Raw genomic sequence first — 11,912 nt, forward strand, 5'->3', positions numbered from 1 at the left:
TTAAACTGATGAATTTAGAGCTTCGCAACTCTGTTTGATCTCTCTCTCTCTCTCTCTGCTATAAAACAACTTATATCGAATACTCTAGTCTTTGTTTCAGCAGTCTCTTTAGAAGATATAGATTTGATTTGTCCCACTCAGAGAAACAGATGTAATTGTAGTAATCTTCAAAAGGTGACATTACATCTTCTAGTCTGCCCATAATGTGAAAGACTGGAAAAGCAGCTAACTTGATAAACTCTTGAATGGCATAGAGGGAAAAAATAGTTGATATTGTACAGAACATAAACACACTGCTAATTTGCCAAGCAAATAGAAGGATCATAGGTTTACAGAAGCTTTGGTTTCCTGATAAATGCTTGACATAAGGAATAGAAATAGAAAAACTAAAAATTATTTCATTTTCAAAATTTGTGAAATTATTTTTTTTCTCATTTAATTTAATTAAATAAACATAACAGCATGTGAATTACTGGATTTACGTCACTTGAATAAGAGTTAGTTTTTGATGTAGTCTCATACTTGAAGATTAATTTTAATAACATAATAATTAAAAATTAAAGTATAATAACATTTAACATGTTCAAGTTGGGAAGTACTTCACACGTTTATAGTACCAATGGAACTTCTCATTACCATTTGTGTGCCACTTCTCCATCGTGCGGGTGGGCCTATCTGACAAAGTTTACATGCTGTGTTAGTTGCAACCTTTTTGGTAGAATTTTATTGTCCCTCCCACTTTGGGCTGGCGGATTGGCTCTCTGATACAAAGTTTATGCGGCATGTTTGTTGCAACTCTTACAGTAAAATTTTATTTGAAGTTGGCATTTGTGATCTGTCTTAATGACATAGAAAATTACCAATGCAATTGAACAAATGCTTATTTCATGTAATTGAAAATTTGAACAAATGTTAGGACATTTGTTTATAGTTAGATGCTGCATTTGGCGATATGACAAACTGTTTTGCTTGAGTCTACGTAGAATAGTTTCTGTGGAAGGGGACATTTTCCCAAACCAGGGAAAGATCCAAATAATGTCTATGACCTATTGCCTTGTTTTGCTCCACCTTTAAGCTCTTTGAAAAAATTCTCCTTCAAAGAATTTCACCACTCATCGAAAGAGCCCTCCTGATTGAACAAGCTGGCTTCAAGCCGGGAAGAAGTTGCTGTGACCATATCTGGCCCTGACAACACAGATTAAAGCAGGCTTCCAAAGAAACTTAAATTCAGAGTCACTTTCACTGACCCAATATCAGCTTATGACATAGTCTGGATCAGAGGCCTCCTCCAAAAGCTAGGTAATATTATAAGGTGCAAAAAAACTTTCCAGCTTATCAAATTCATTCTCTCCGACAGGAAGATTCGGGTTCATATTGGTGGAAAAAAGAGCAGGCCCAGATTCCTCCACAACGGTCTCCCATGGGGTTCTGTGTTAGCCCCTTTACTCTTCAACATCTACATGTCCGACATACCACATATCAGCTCAAGCAAATACATGTATGCCGATGACCTAGCAATCCTACACCAGTCTACCTCCTTTGCCAACCTGGAAGCAAACTTGAACACAGACCTAAACATCCTGGAAGAGTACTTCAAGCAGTGGTAACTGAAGCCAAATCCAACAAAATGTGTGTTGTCCACAGCATTGCACCTAACAATGCAGAGGCAAATTGACACCTAAACCTTTCTTTCTGCAGCAAGATGGTAGAACATGAGCCTCACCCGAAATATCTTGGAGTGAGCATGGGCAGACACCTAACCTATAAAAGGCACATCACCAATCTGTCTAACAAAATTAAAACAAGAAAAAATATAATTTCAAGGCTTGTTGGAACAACTTGGGAATGTGGGGAAAAGTTCTAAGGTTGTCTAAGGATGCTAGTCCTTGCATTATCTGCAGCAAGGACTAGCATCCCCTCTCCCCTGGCTGCCTGTCTTATCCAACACTGCTCCACCAAATATATGGAGAAGACAAGCCTCGATTAAAGAATTTAATAAAGTAATGAGCAACCTGCTCCTGCACCAGACTAGAGCCTAGTCTTCACCTAAAATCAAAAAACCCTTCCTAGTCCATGGGCAAACTCTCTTCAGCTGCCTTACCATCAACATCTGACAGGTGGAGAGAACACTGGTCCAACAATCTCCCAACAAATGGCTTCCTGGTTGAAGATCCTGTGCTCTGCAGCCTGGTTTTGCTCTTCCTAGGAAGATTTAGTCATCTGTCAACAGAATCAGAACTAACCAGGGCAGATGTGGCTACCTACTACACAAATGGAAACTGTCAGACTATCCTCATTGTGAATGACTGCCCAAGGCACCAATTTCAAGGTAACCTCCACGACATCTGTGAGATGATGGAAGAGGCCTTGGATTGGCTTTCTGGAATAGACAACGACTTATAGCTGCTTTGTATTCTTTTTGCCATAAGAATAAATAAAACTATCTTTCATTGCATTTATAAAAATAAAATGAAATACAACTAAATTTGAGAAGATATTATTAATATTAATACTATCTGAGAAATCCAGGGAGTCAAGAGCTCATCAAGAAAGGTCATACATCACCCACAGCAACTGCTGTACTTTCTCTTATACTCAATAACATTAAATACACTTGTTCCATCAACAGGCAAGCAGTTCTCCTCATTCACTAATCTGTGAGAAAAAAATCTAGCTCTCACCCATCCCTTTCTTAGCTGCAAACAAACTGAACTCACCCAGATGCTCCCTTATCCTCTCCACAGAATTCACAGGTAATTGAATTTCAATATGTATTTATTAATGTAAAGTGATATAATACAGTGTATATAGTATTAGAAAATAGAAAAAATTTAAAAAAATGTTAATATGGCTGTTTATCCTTTCTTATAAAATTATCGAAAGATGACTGAACAGTGGCTCATTTCTTCTCTTCATAAATCTTTTGATAATAGGCTAACGCATCATTGTTTTTAAAAATCCAAATAGTACTTGGATTTTTAAAAATGGTGAGATATCAGGATCTATACAAATACTAAAAATATACAGCATGCAAACACTGAAAATATGCAGCCTTAAAATATTAAAAATATAACACATCGATGTTGACAGCAAGACAGAGAAAATTGGCACATGGATCACTGGGTTGTTAACCTTGCAGAAGAATGCAATTAGATGATACGTGAACAATGCACTTTAAGTAAAATTTTTATAATTAATCAATTTCCTAGCCCTTGCACAATAACATGTGTAAGTATGCATTCATTAAAGTCAGGGATTGCATATATATATATATATATATATGCAATCCCCGACTTTCGTGAATTCATACTTACACATATTATTGTGCAAGGACTAAAAAATTAATTAATTATAAAAATTTTATATATATATATGTGTGTGTGAACACACACACACACACACACACACACACACACACACACACACACACACACACACAATGTTGGCAAAAGTATTTGGATGTGTGGCTTGTTCACAGCAGCTATGTCATGGTAACCTAAGGAATGCAACTCTCTATTGACAGTTCTAGTGTTGACAGATTTCCCTGCAGCATTTTCTAGTTTGACTGTGAGGTCTACTGTTGATTACGTATGAGATGCTCGAACATTCCTAGACAGAGCTTGTCGATCTCAGTCGGTGAATGTTGGTGGCCACCCAGGGAATTTTCCTGCTATGGTAGCACCATCAACTTTCCATCTATGAATGATATAAGCAGTGGATTTTGGTATACAGTAATCCCCTCTTATCTGCTGGTTCGCTTTCCGTGGTCAGCTCGAGTCCAAAAATACAAAATGGGAAATTCCAGAAATAAACAATTCAAAAGTTTTAAATTGTGCACTGTTCTGAATAGCATGATGAAATCTGGTCCCGACCCACCTGGGACATGAATCATCCCTTTGTCCAGAGTATCCATGCTGTACTGTATACACTACCTGTCCATTAGTCACTTAGTAGCTATCTTAGTTATCAGATTGAATGGTGTGGTTTTGCATTGCTTGTGTTCAAGTAATCCTTATTTCATTTCATAATGGCCAAAGCACAAGAGTAGTGATGTTGGCAATTTGAATATGGTAAAGAGAAGCCATAAAGTACTTCCTTTTATGTGAAAAGGTGAAAGTTATCCACTTCATAAGAAAAGGAAAAAAGAAAAGAACAAAAAAATGTACGCTGAGGTTGCTAAGATTCCATTCACATAACTTTTATCACAGTATACTCTTATAACTGTTCTATTTTATTATTAGTTATTGTTGTTAATCTCTTACTGTGCCTAATTTATAAATTAAACTATATCACAGGTGTGTATGTATAGGAAAAAACATAGTATGTATAAGGTTCGGTACTATTTGAAGTTTCAGGTATCCACTGGGGGTATTGGAACATATCTCCCCCATAGATAAGGAGGAGGGGACTACTGTACTGAGAGGAGTAGCAATGTCACAGACAGAAAGACTACCACGTGACACCCAGCTACCATCCTACAACAGTAGAAGTCTGTCAGTTTAGCTGAACTTGGACATCTTGTCCCTGATATATATACACACTATGTTGACAAATACATTTGTCAACATAGTGTGTATATATATCAGGGGCGAATATTCCGGATGTGCTAGGTTTGCAATGCTCAGCCACGAAATATCAGTATCACCAATATTATATTTTTGCATTTATTCCGGTTAAAGACTCCCCTAATTGTTTGCAGACTTAAAATTGAACAATATACTAATGCTTCACTGTCCTCTTCAAGAAGGTAATAAAGCATTAGTGCTTCATGAAGAGGACACTTTTTGATGCATAAACATTGCATCACATTCGTGTTAATAGCCCGGGTGTGCTTTCAAAATGCATGCACCTTTGAGCCCTTCGAAAAGATGAAAAGAGGGCGCAGCAGGTCAAATTCTTAGCGTTTTAGTATTTTTAAGCCACTGAGAAGGCGAGACTGGGCGAGTTAACATTTTGAGCTCACCTAGTACCTAGCAGCTGTGATTTGGTTATTGTGTCAATCAATCCAACTGAATGTTGTCGCTTGTCATGAGTTGAGTGCTTTCTGTATCCGATGGCTGTATTACAAACAGCTGTTACACGTTTTCTGGAACTTAAAATTTGAAAGTGGATGTTAGGAGAAAAAACCTAAATGTTTCTCTTCCTGTGCAGTATAGCATCTGTTGAGGTTGCAAAGTTTTTTAATGGTATAGAGACATTTTTATTCTAGTCTTCAGAAACAACAGACAGTAAAAAATTATCTATTCCTGAATAAAAAGGAATATTCTGTGTATCATAAGACGTTGTTGATCTACAATAAAATACCAGCATATGTGAGATTGATAAGACAGAAGAACTGCTGATACTAAAAAAAAAAAAAAAAACTGATGAATGTAGGATTCTTGAAAGTGTGGATAATTCTGATAATGATTGAATGTTATGTATACTGAGTTTCAGTAAACAAAAGAAATTTCTTGGAAAAACAGCGAAAAATATACACAAACCAGAGAAATACGCATAACATGTGCAACAAATTTTACGAAATTGATTTGCTGCTTCATCACACCATATTTATTCCTGCAATACTCTCTCTCTCTCTCTCTCTCTCTTCATAAGTTTTTTTTTTTAAATTATGCCATCATAAATTCACTTATTCATGTTTAGACTTTATAGGATCATGCTATTCGCTCTACCCAGCAACTTATAGGACACACACATATCACAAATGATAATTATTAATAATTTGTTTACCATTAATGAAAGTGCTTCTACTCACACACTTATTCTTTCCTATTCTTACGTCTTATAAACGATGGTTCACATATTTTCATCTTTGAGTATTTCAAATATACCAACCAAATATAGCATTCTACTTCATTGTTGTTTTCTAATAAATGTTAAAACAAACAGATTGTTCCCCCACTCTATGCAGAAGTATTCGAAGTTATCCTGCAATTAATTGCATTGGACCAATTAAGATGAGCATTGATGCGCTATGCTCTCTCAAAACTTTCATACATCGATAAAAATGAAATCACACAGTCATGTTTTATTGCAGCAATAAAATACATGTACCTGTTTTTGGTTCATCTTTTTCTGATTTGTGAACAGGGACTGTTTAGTTTTCCCTCTGTGTCTATGTGAGTCACTGAGTGAAGTGTGAATTGTGAATTTATAGCAAAACAAATTTAAACAGAAAAATACATTTTTAAACGGTAAGTGTATGTAATTTAATATTATTTTACTTGTTAGTTTTATGATTTTTTTGCTTTTAAACTGAAATAATTTAATTTAGGATTAATTAATTGATTTTTAATAAAATATGCTGGTCAATTTTTTATATATTAAATTGTGCTAAAAACTATTAATTCTAAATACTTTTTTTCCAAGAATTAAAGATCATTAAAATCGATGCAAAATGAAAGTAATGTATTTATAGTTTACATCGACAAATAATTACACTAAATAAAAAAAAAACTAAAGGACGTTTATTGATGTAATTATTTAATTAAATCAATAATTATAAAAATTTATTGATGTAATTATTTGTCTCCAAGCTTTGCCTCCCACTGCCCCCCCACGGAAAATTTTCTGCAACCCATGCATACGGTCAAACTGACGTGAAATTTGCAGCGCGGGTTGCATAACCCACACAACAGCACACCCAACCGAAATGTGCACGTGATGCCACTGATATATATATATATATATATATATATATATACATACAGACACACACATTCAGGAAAACTTCACTTAATGCAAATTCAATGTGCACGATTGAGCGAAATGACACTATTTTCCACTTTAAGCGAGTGATTAATCAGTGGGATTTTTTTAAGTTATGCGAAATTTTATGTTACATGAAAATTTTTGTCACCAATCTGCAGCTAGTGGCACCACTTGTCAATGTAGTGGGCAGTGGCAGGGCTGAGGGCAGTGGCCAACGACACTCAGCAGTTGACTCAAAACTATCATTGCAAACTCTTCTCTTGCTCAATCACTTTTCCTCCATTTTGCTTTAATTTAGATAACCATAAGGCTTTACTATATTCAACCTCTGATAAAGGAAGTGGTAAAGAGAAAGCGGCAGTAATAAAAAGAGAAGTAATTACGTTAGAAGAAAAACTGGAAGTCATTAAGAGATGTGAAAGTGGTGCTAGTAATACAATGATTGTGCGAGATCTGGGATACAGTGAGTCTATTGGACTATATTATGTAAGAGCAAAGAATAGAAAGAACAAAGAAAAGTTGCTACTTCTTTAAGCATGCAGATTGCCTGAAATAAAAACCATTTAATGATAGAGATGGAATGTCTTCTATCACTCTGGTAGGTTTGTAACCAAAAAAGAATACCTCTTAGTACAGTGGTGTTCAACTTTTTTTTTTACTACACGCGCTACTTTTCTATAAAAAAGTTATTTGGAGATCTACTCTCTTATATATAAGTTATTCGCCGATCTACTCTCTTATATAGATCACGTCCCCAAATCTTATATCTGATTACGCACAAATAAACAACTAAAAAAAATACACAACTAAAAACTTTATTTGTGTATTTAAAATTTATTTATCACTTTTCATTATTTTAATACAACAAAAAAAAAATAAATAAATAAATATATATATATATGTATTGGAATAAATTATTTATTTCTCTAATTTGGAAAACCAAAGTTAGAAAACACAACAGATTGATTACAAACTCACAAGTTAGAGGAAATGCTGGTTGATTTAAAAGAAAAAAAAAGTTAATGTGAAATTTGACATTGTTTGTACCTCGCAATATTTTCATAGTCAAGTTGATATGAAGAAGTGGCCAATCGCAGACAATCATCCAAATGATCATTTGTAAATAGGTTTCTTAATTGATTTTTTATGAGGGTAATATCTGAAAAAGCGGATTCTGACAAGTATGTCGATCCGAAACACGACAGAAGTTTTCATGCAATATCAGTTAATATTGGGAATTTTTCATGTGCATGCTTCCAAATGACTTCATTGCTTACCGATTTTAAATGTAAATTATTCTGAATGTTTATTATTTCAAGTTCTACTTCAGCTTGGTTTATATCAAACAGCCCACTAATTTTATTTGAAATTTCTGTGATGTTCAAGTTTTCTTGAAATGGATTATTGATAAAAGATACAATCATTCCAGTTTTATTAAAATCTTTAAAATCTTGAATTAATTTCTTCCTCAACTAATTCTATTTCATGAATAAATTCTTTTAAATCATAGCGAAGCATTTCTTGATTTTGTTCAAAATATTTTAATAAATATGGGAATGTCTAAATTAGTGGTCATTTATATTTTTCTTTAATAAAAGTAAGTATTGTTGGAAAGTTTTTATTGATCTTAAAATGTCAATTAAATTTTTATCTCTACCTTGTAACTCTAAATTTAAATTGCTTAATTTCGTACAGTAATCTACTAAAAATGATAAGTGTAACAACCATCTTTTATCACTTAATTGTGGATAAATATCTCCGTTTTCATCAAGAAAATTTTTATATCATTAATTAATACAAGAAATCTTTCTAAAAATTGACTTCTGCTGAGCCAGCGAACATTATTGTACAACAGAAATTCCTTATCATCTGCCTGTAATTTAAATAACCGAGGTTCAGGGCTTTTCCTGAACAGAATTTACAATTTTAAATGTAATATCCAAAACATCTTTTGTGTTTAATCTTTTACTACACAGTACTAGTTGGTGAATAATACAGTGGTACGTTAAAAAATCTGGATATTTGTCATCGTTTTTACATACTGAAATTATGCCTGATTTATTACCTATCATTGCAGGAGCACCATCAGTAGTAGTATTAGACACAAGTTTAAAAAGCGGAAGTTTGTGTTGTTTCACAAATTCATCAAATGCCAAAAAAGTCTTCTCCTCTAGTCCTTCCCAATAATGGTATAATTTTCAAAAGTTCTTCTTTACTTGAATAATCTTGAAATACCATGCGAATAAATGCCATTAACTGAGCAATATCAGTGAAGTCATTTGATTCATCAAATTGTAATGAAAACACAACACACTGGTGATTGTCTGACATTAACCTGGTCTGGAAACTTTTCTCTGGCAATTGGAACTCTTCCTTTTGGCAAGTTGAAACCTTGTCTGTGTCCTACAAGTAGTCTCACTCTAGTGACGTCTTGAACCGAGAAGCTCCTTTCTAGAAGTCGAAAACTCCTCTCTCAAGCAACGTGGATCCAGGCAGTCTCTCTGATGGCGACTCTGGACTGGGCAGCCTCCTCTCTGACAGCAATTCTGGAACAAGGAACCCTTCTGCTTGCTTCAGTCCATTTCTATTAGGTCTCCTCTGAGACCTCTCATGAAGTTTGGCTACCCCCAAAGAATTGGTATGAGTCTTTCATCTAACTCGAGTGCTTCTAGATGTTTTTTCAATGTTTTTGGGATGCCGCCTAAAGCACCTATTATTATGGGAACAACTTTCGTTTTCTTTTGCCAGATTTGTTCGATTTCGATTTGCAAATCGCGATATTTTGTAATTTTTTCATTTTCTTTGTCGTCAATCCGACTATCTCCTGGTACTGATATTTCGATAAACTTAATACCCTTGTTTTCACTTTTTTCAACCACTGTGATATCGGGTGTATTACATTCCAAGCTTTTGTCAGTCTGGATTTTGAAATCCCAGAGTATTTTAGTTTTTTCATTCTCAACCACTTTCTGGTGAACTTTATGCTTCCAATAGTCTTTAGATACTTCAAACCCATACTTTTTAAAATGCCAGTGGATTATCTTAGTTATGTTATCATGCCTTTTACGGTACTCAATTTGTGAGATTTTGCTGCATCCACTTATGTGGTTTACTGTTTCTTCCTTTTCTTTGCACAATCTACATTTACTGTCTTCTTGAATTTTTTGTATTTTTGCTTTCATAACATTGGTTTTAATGGCCTGTTCTTGTGCTGCAAAAATTACCGATTCTGTTTCTTTCTTTAGTGCTCCATTTCTCAACCATTGCCAGGCAAAGTTGCTGTCAGCGCTGTCCTCTATGCTGTGAAGATATTTTCCATGCAATGCCTTATTTTTCCATCTTTCAGTTCTCACTTTTACTTGGTAAGTTTTGTATTCCAATTTTGTCTCCACGAGTTTAAATAAACCCTCTTTCCATACCTCAATTAGAAATTTTTCCGTTGTTTGCTGCAGATAATCATTTAAATTTCGTTTTACTTCTTCAATAACTTGCTTCACTTGTAATAATCCTCTACCTCCTTTTTTGCGTGATAGATATAGCCTATCAATGTCACTGTGAGGATTGAGGGCATGGTGCATTGTCATTAATTTTTGAGTTTTTTGGTCTAAATCTTCCATCTCTAGCTGGGTCCATTCAACAATGCCTGCTGAATATCTCAGAACAGGTATAGCTCAGGCATTAATCTGCCTTTTTCAAATTTCCAGCATTAAGCATTGACTTAAAGAGTTTTCTTAATCGTCTTATGCATTCTGCTCTAGTTCTTTCTTTGATCTTATTGTGCAGAATTTGTGATGCTTCTAAAATTCCCAAATATTTGTAGCTGTCTTTGAATTTTATTGCCTTGATTATTTCACCATCGAGCAGCTCGATTTCTCTCATATCTTCAAACTTTCCTCTTGTTATTCCAGCAATTGCACATTTGTCTAAGCCAAAATCCATTGATATATCTTGACTGAATACGTGCACAGTGTTAAGCAACGATTCGAGTTCATTCTCTGATTTTGCATACAACTTCAGATCGTCCATGTATAAGAGGTGAGATATCTTTGCACTCTTTTGCGCAGTTTGATAACCACGAGCAGTTTTATTTAAAATTCTAGTTAAGGATTATGTGTATTATATATATATTTTTACATAGTCCAGAAATCCTGCTCTGGAGATCTGCATAGAATTTTTTAAGCCACTTTAGGCCTCCAATAAGCAGAGCAGTAGTCTCACAACAGGCAATGAAATTTATTTTCCACCTTAAAAAAATGACAAACATCCATGTCTGAGTAATAATTTTAATCAAAATAAAATTAGTTATTCAATCAGCTTTCACAAGGTTATTTTCTAGGATATACATACAACAAAATGACTAATTTCACCAAATTACTGAACTTTAATCCTACTTTCAGTGGGATAAAAAAAAAGTGATTTTACACGAACTACTTGGACACTTTTGCATCCTAGTTGGCTGAAATCATAATATATCCACTCTCCAAACAACAGGTCATGGATTCAAATCCCACCATGAGCATGGATATTGGTGACAGTCTTTAGGTAGCAGATAATTTCACTGTTCAGATCAGCTTAATATAAAATCAGTACCATGTTTGGTCTCTAGATTTTAGTTATCTAACCATTAGCCCACCTACAATAGTCAGTCATCTACTACAAATTTACAACCCTTCATAGACAGGATTCACATAAAAAAATTAGTGTTGTTATCTTCACTAGCTGGACAGTTTTGAATTAGTTCAGATAGCTTTAGGTCATGACTTTACTTTGGCTGAGTAGTTTTGTGATGCCAACAAAGGTCAGGGAACTTATTAGTGACTTTCAGTCTTAAAAAAAAAAAAAAAAAAAAAAAAAAAAAAAAAATTGATGATTTGGAGTCCTAATTTCAGTTTGCCCAATTCAATCATTAGAGTAACAGATTTACAAAAGTTAGGCAGCTATAATCTTATTCGAAAGTCTTCACTTGTCAATTCTCAAGTAATGGGATGGGATAATGAAGATAATGTTCAGAGATACCTTGGCTAACTGTTAAGAGCTGTATAAGATGGATTCAAAATGTCCAAATTTTGGAAATTTTTAGTGTCTTCACTTTTTGCTGTAGTCTCACAAATTTTCTTACTTTTCCATTAAAGCCATGTTTTGGCATGTAGGCAACAAGGACCTTTCCAGTCCATTCTAGCACAAAAGAAGAAACCAGAGTT

At 34.4% G+C, this 11,912-nt stretch overlaps 1 protein-coding gene across 6 annotated transcripts in view; it reads right to left on the bottom strand.

Moving 5' to 3' along the window:
* Positions 1–11,912, bottom strand: part of Ask1 (apoptotic signal-regulating kinase 1) — a 937,451-nt gene that overhangs the window by 629,091 nt on the left and 296,448 nt on the right. The gene's annotated exons all lie outside the window — the stretch shown is intronic.

Source organism: Typopeltis vanoorti, chromosome 7 (assembly GCF_054136105.1).
Source record: "Typopeltis vanoorti isolate ZY-2024b chromosome 7, IOZ_Tvanoo_1.0, whole genome shotgun sequence".
Classification (NCBI taxonomy): Eukaryota; Metazoa; Arthropoda; class Arachnida; order Uropygi; family Thelyphonidae; genus Typopeltis; species Typopeltis vanoorti.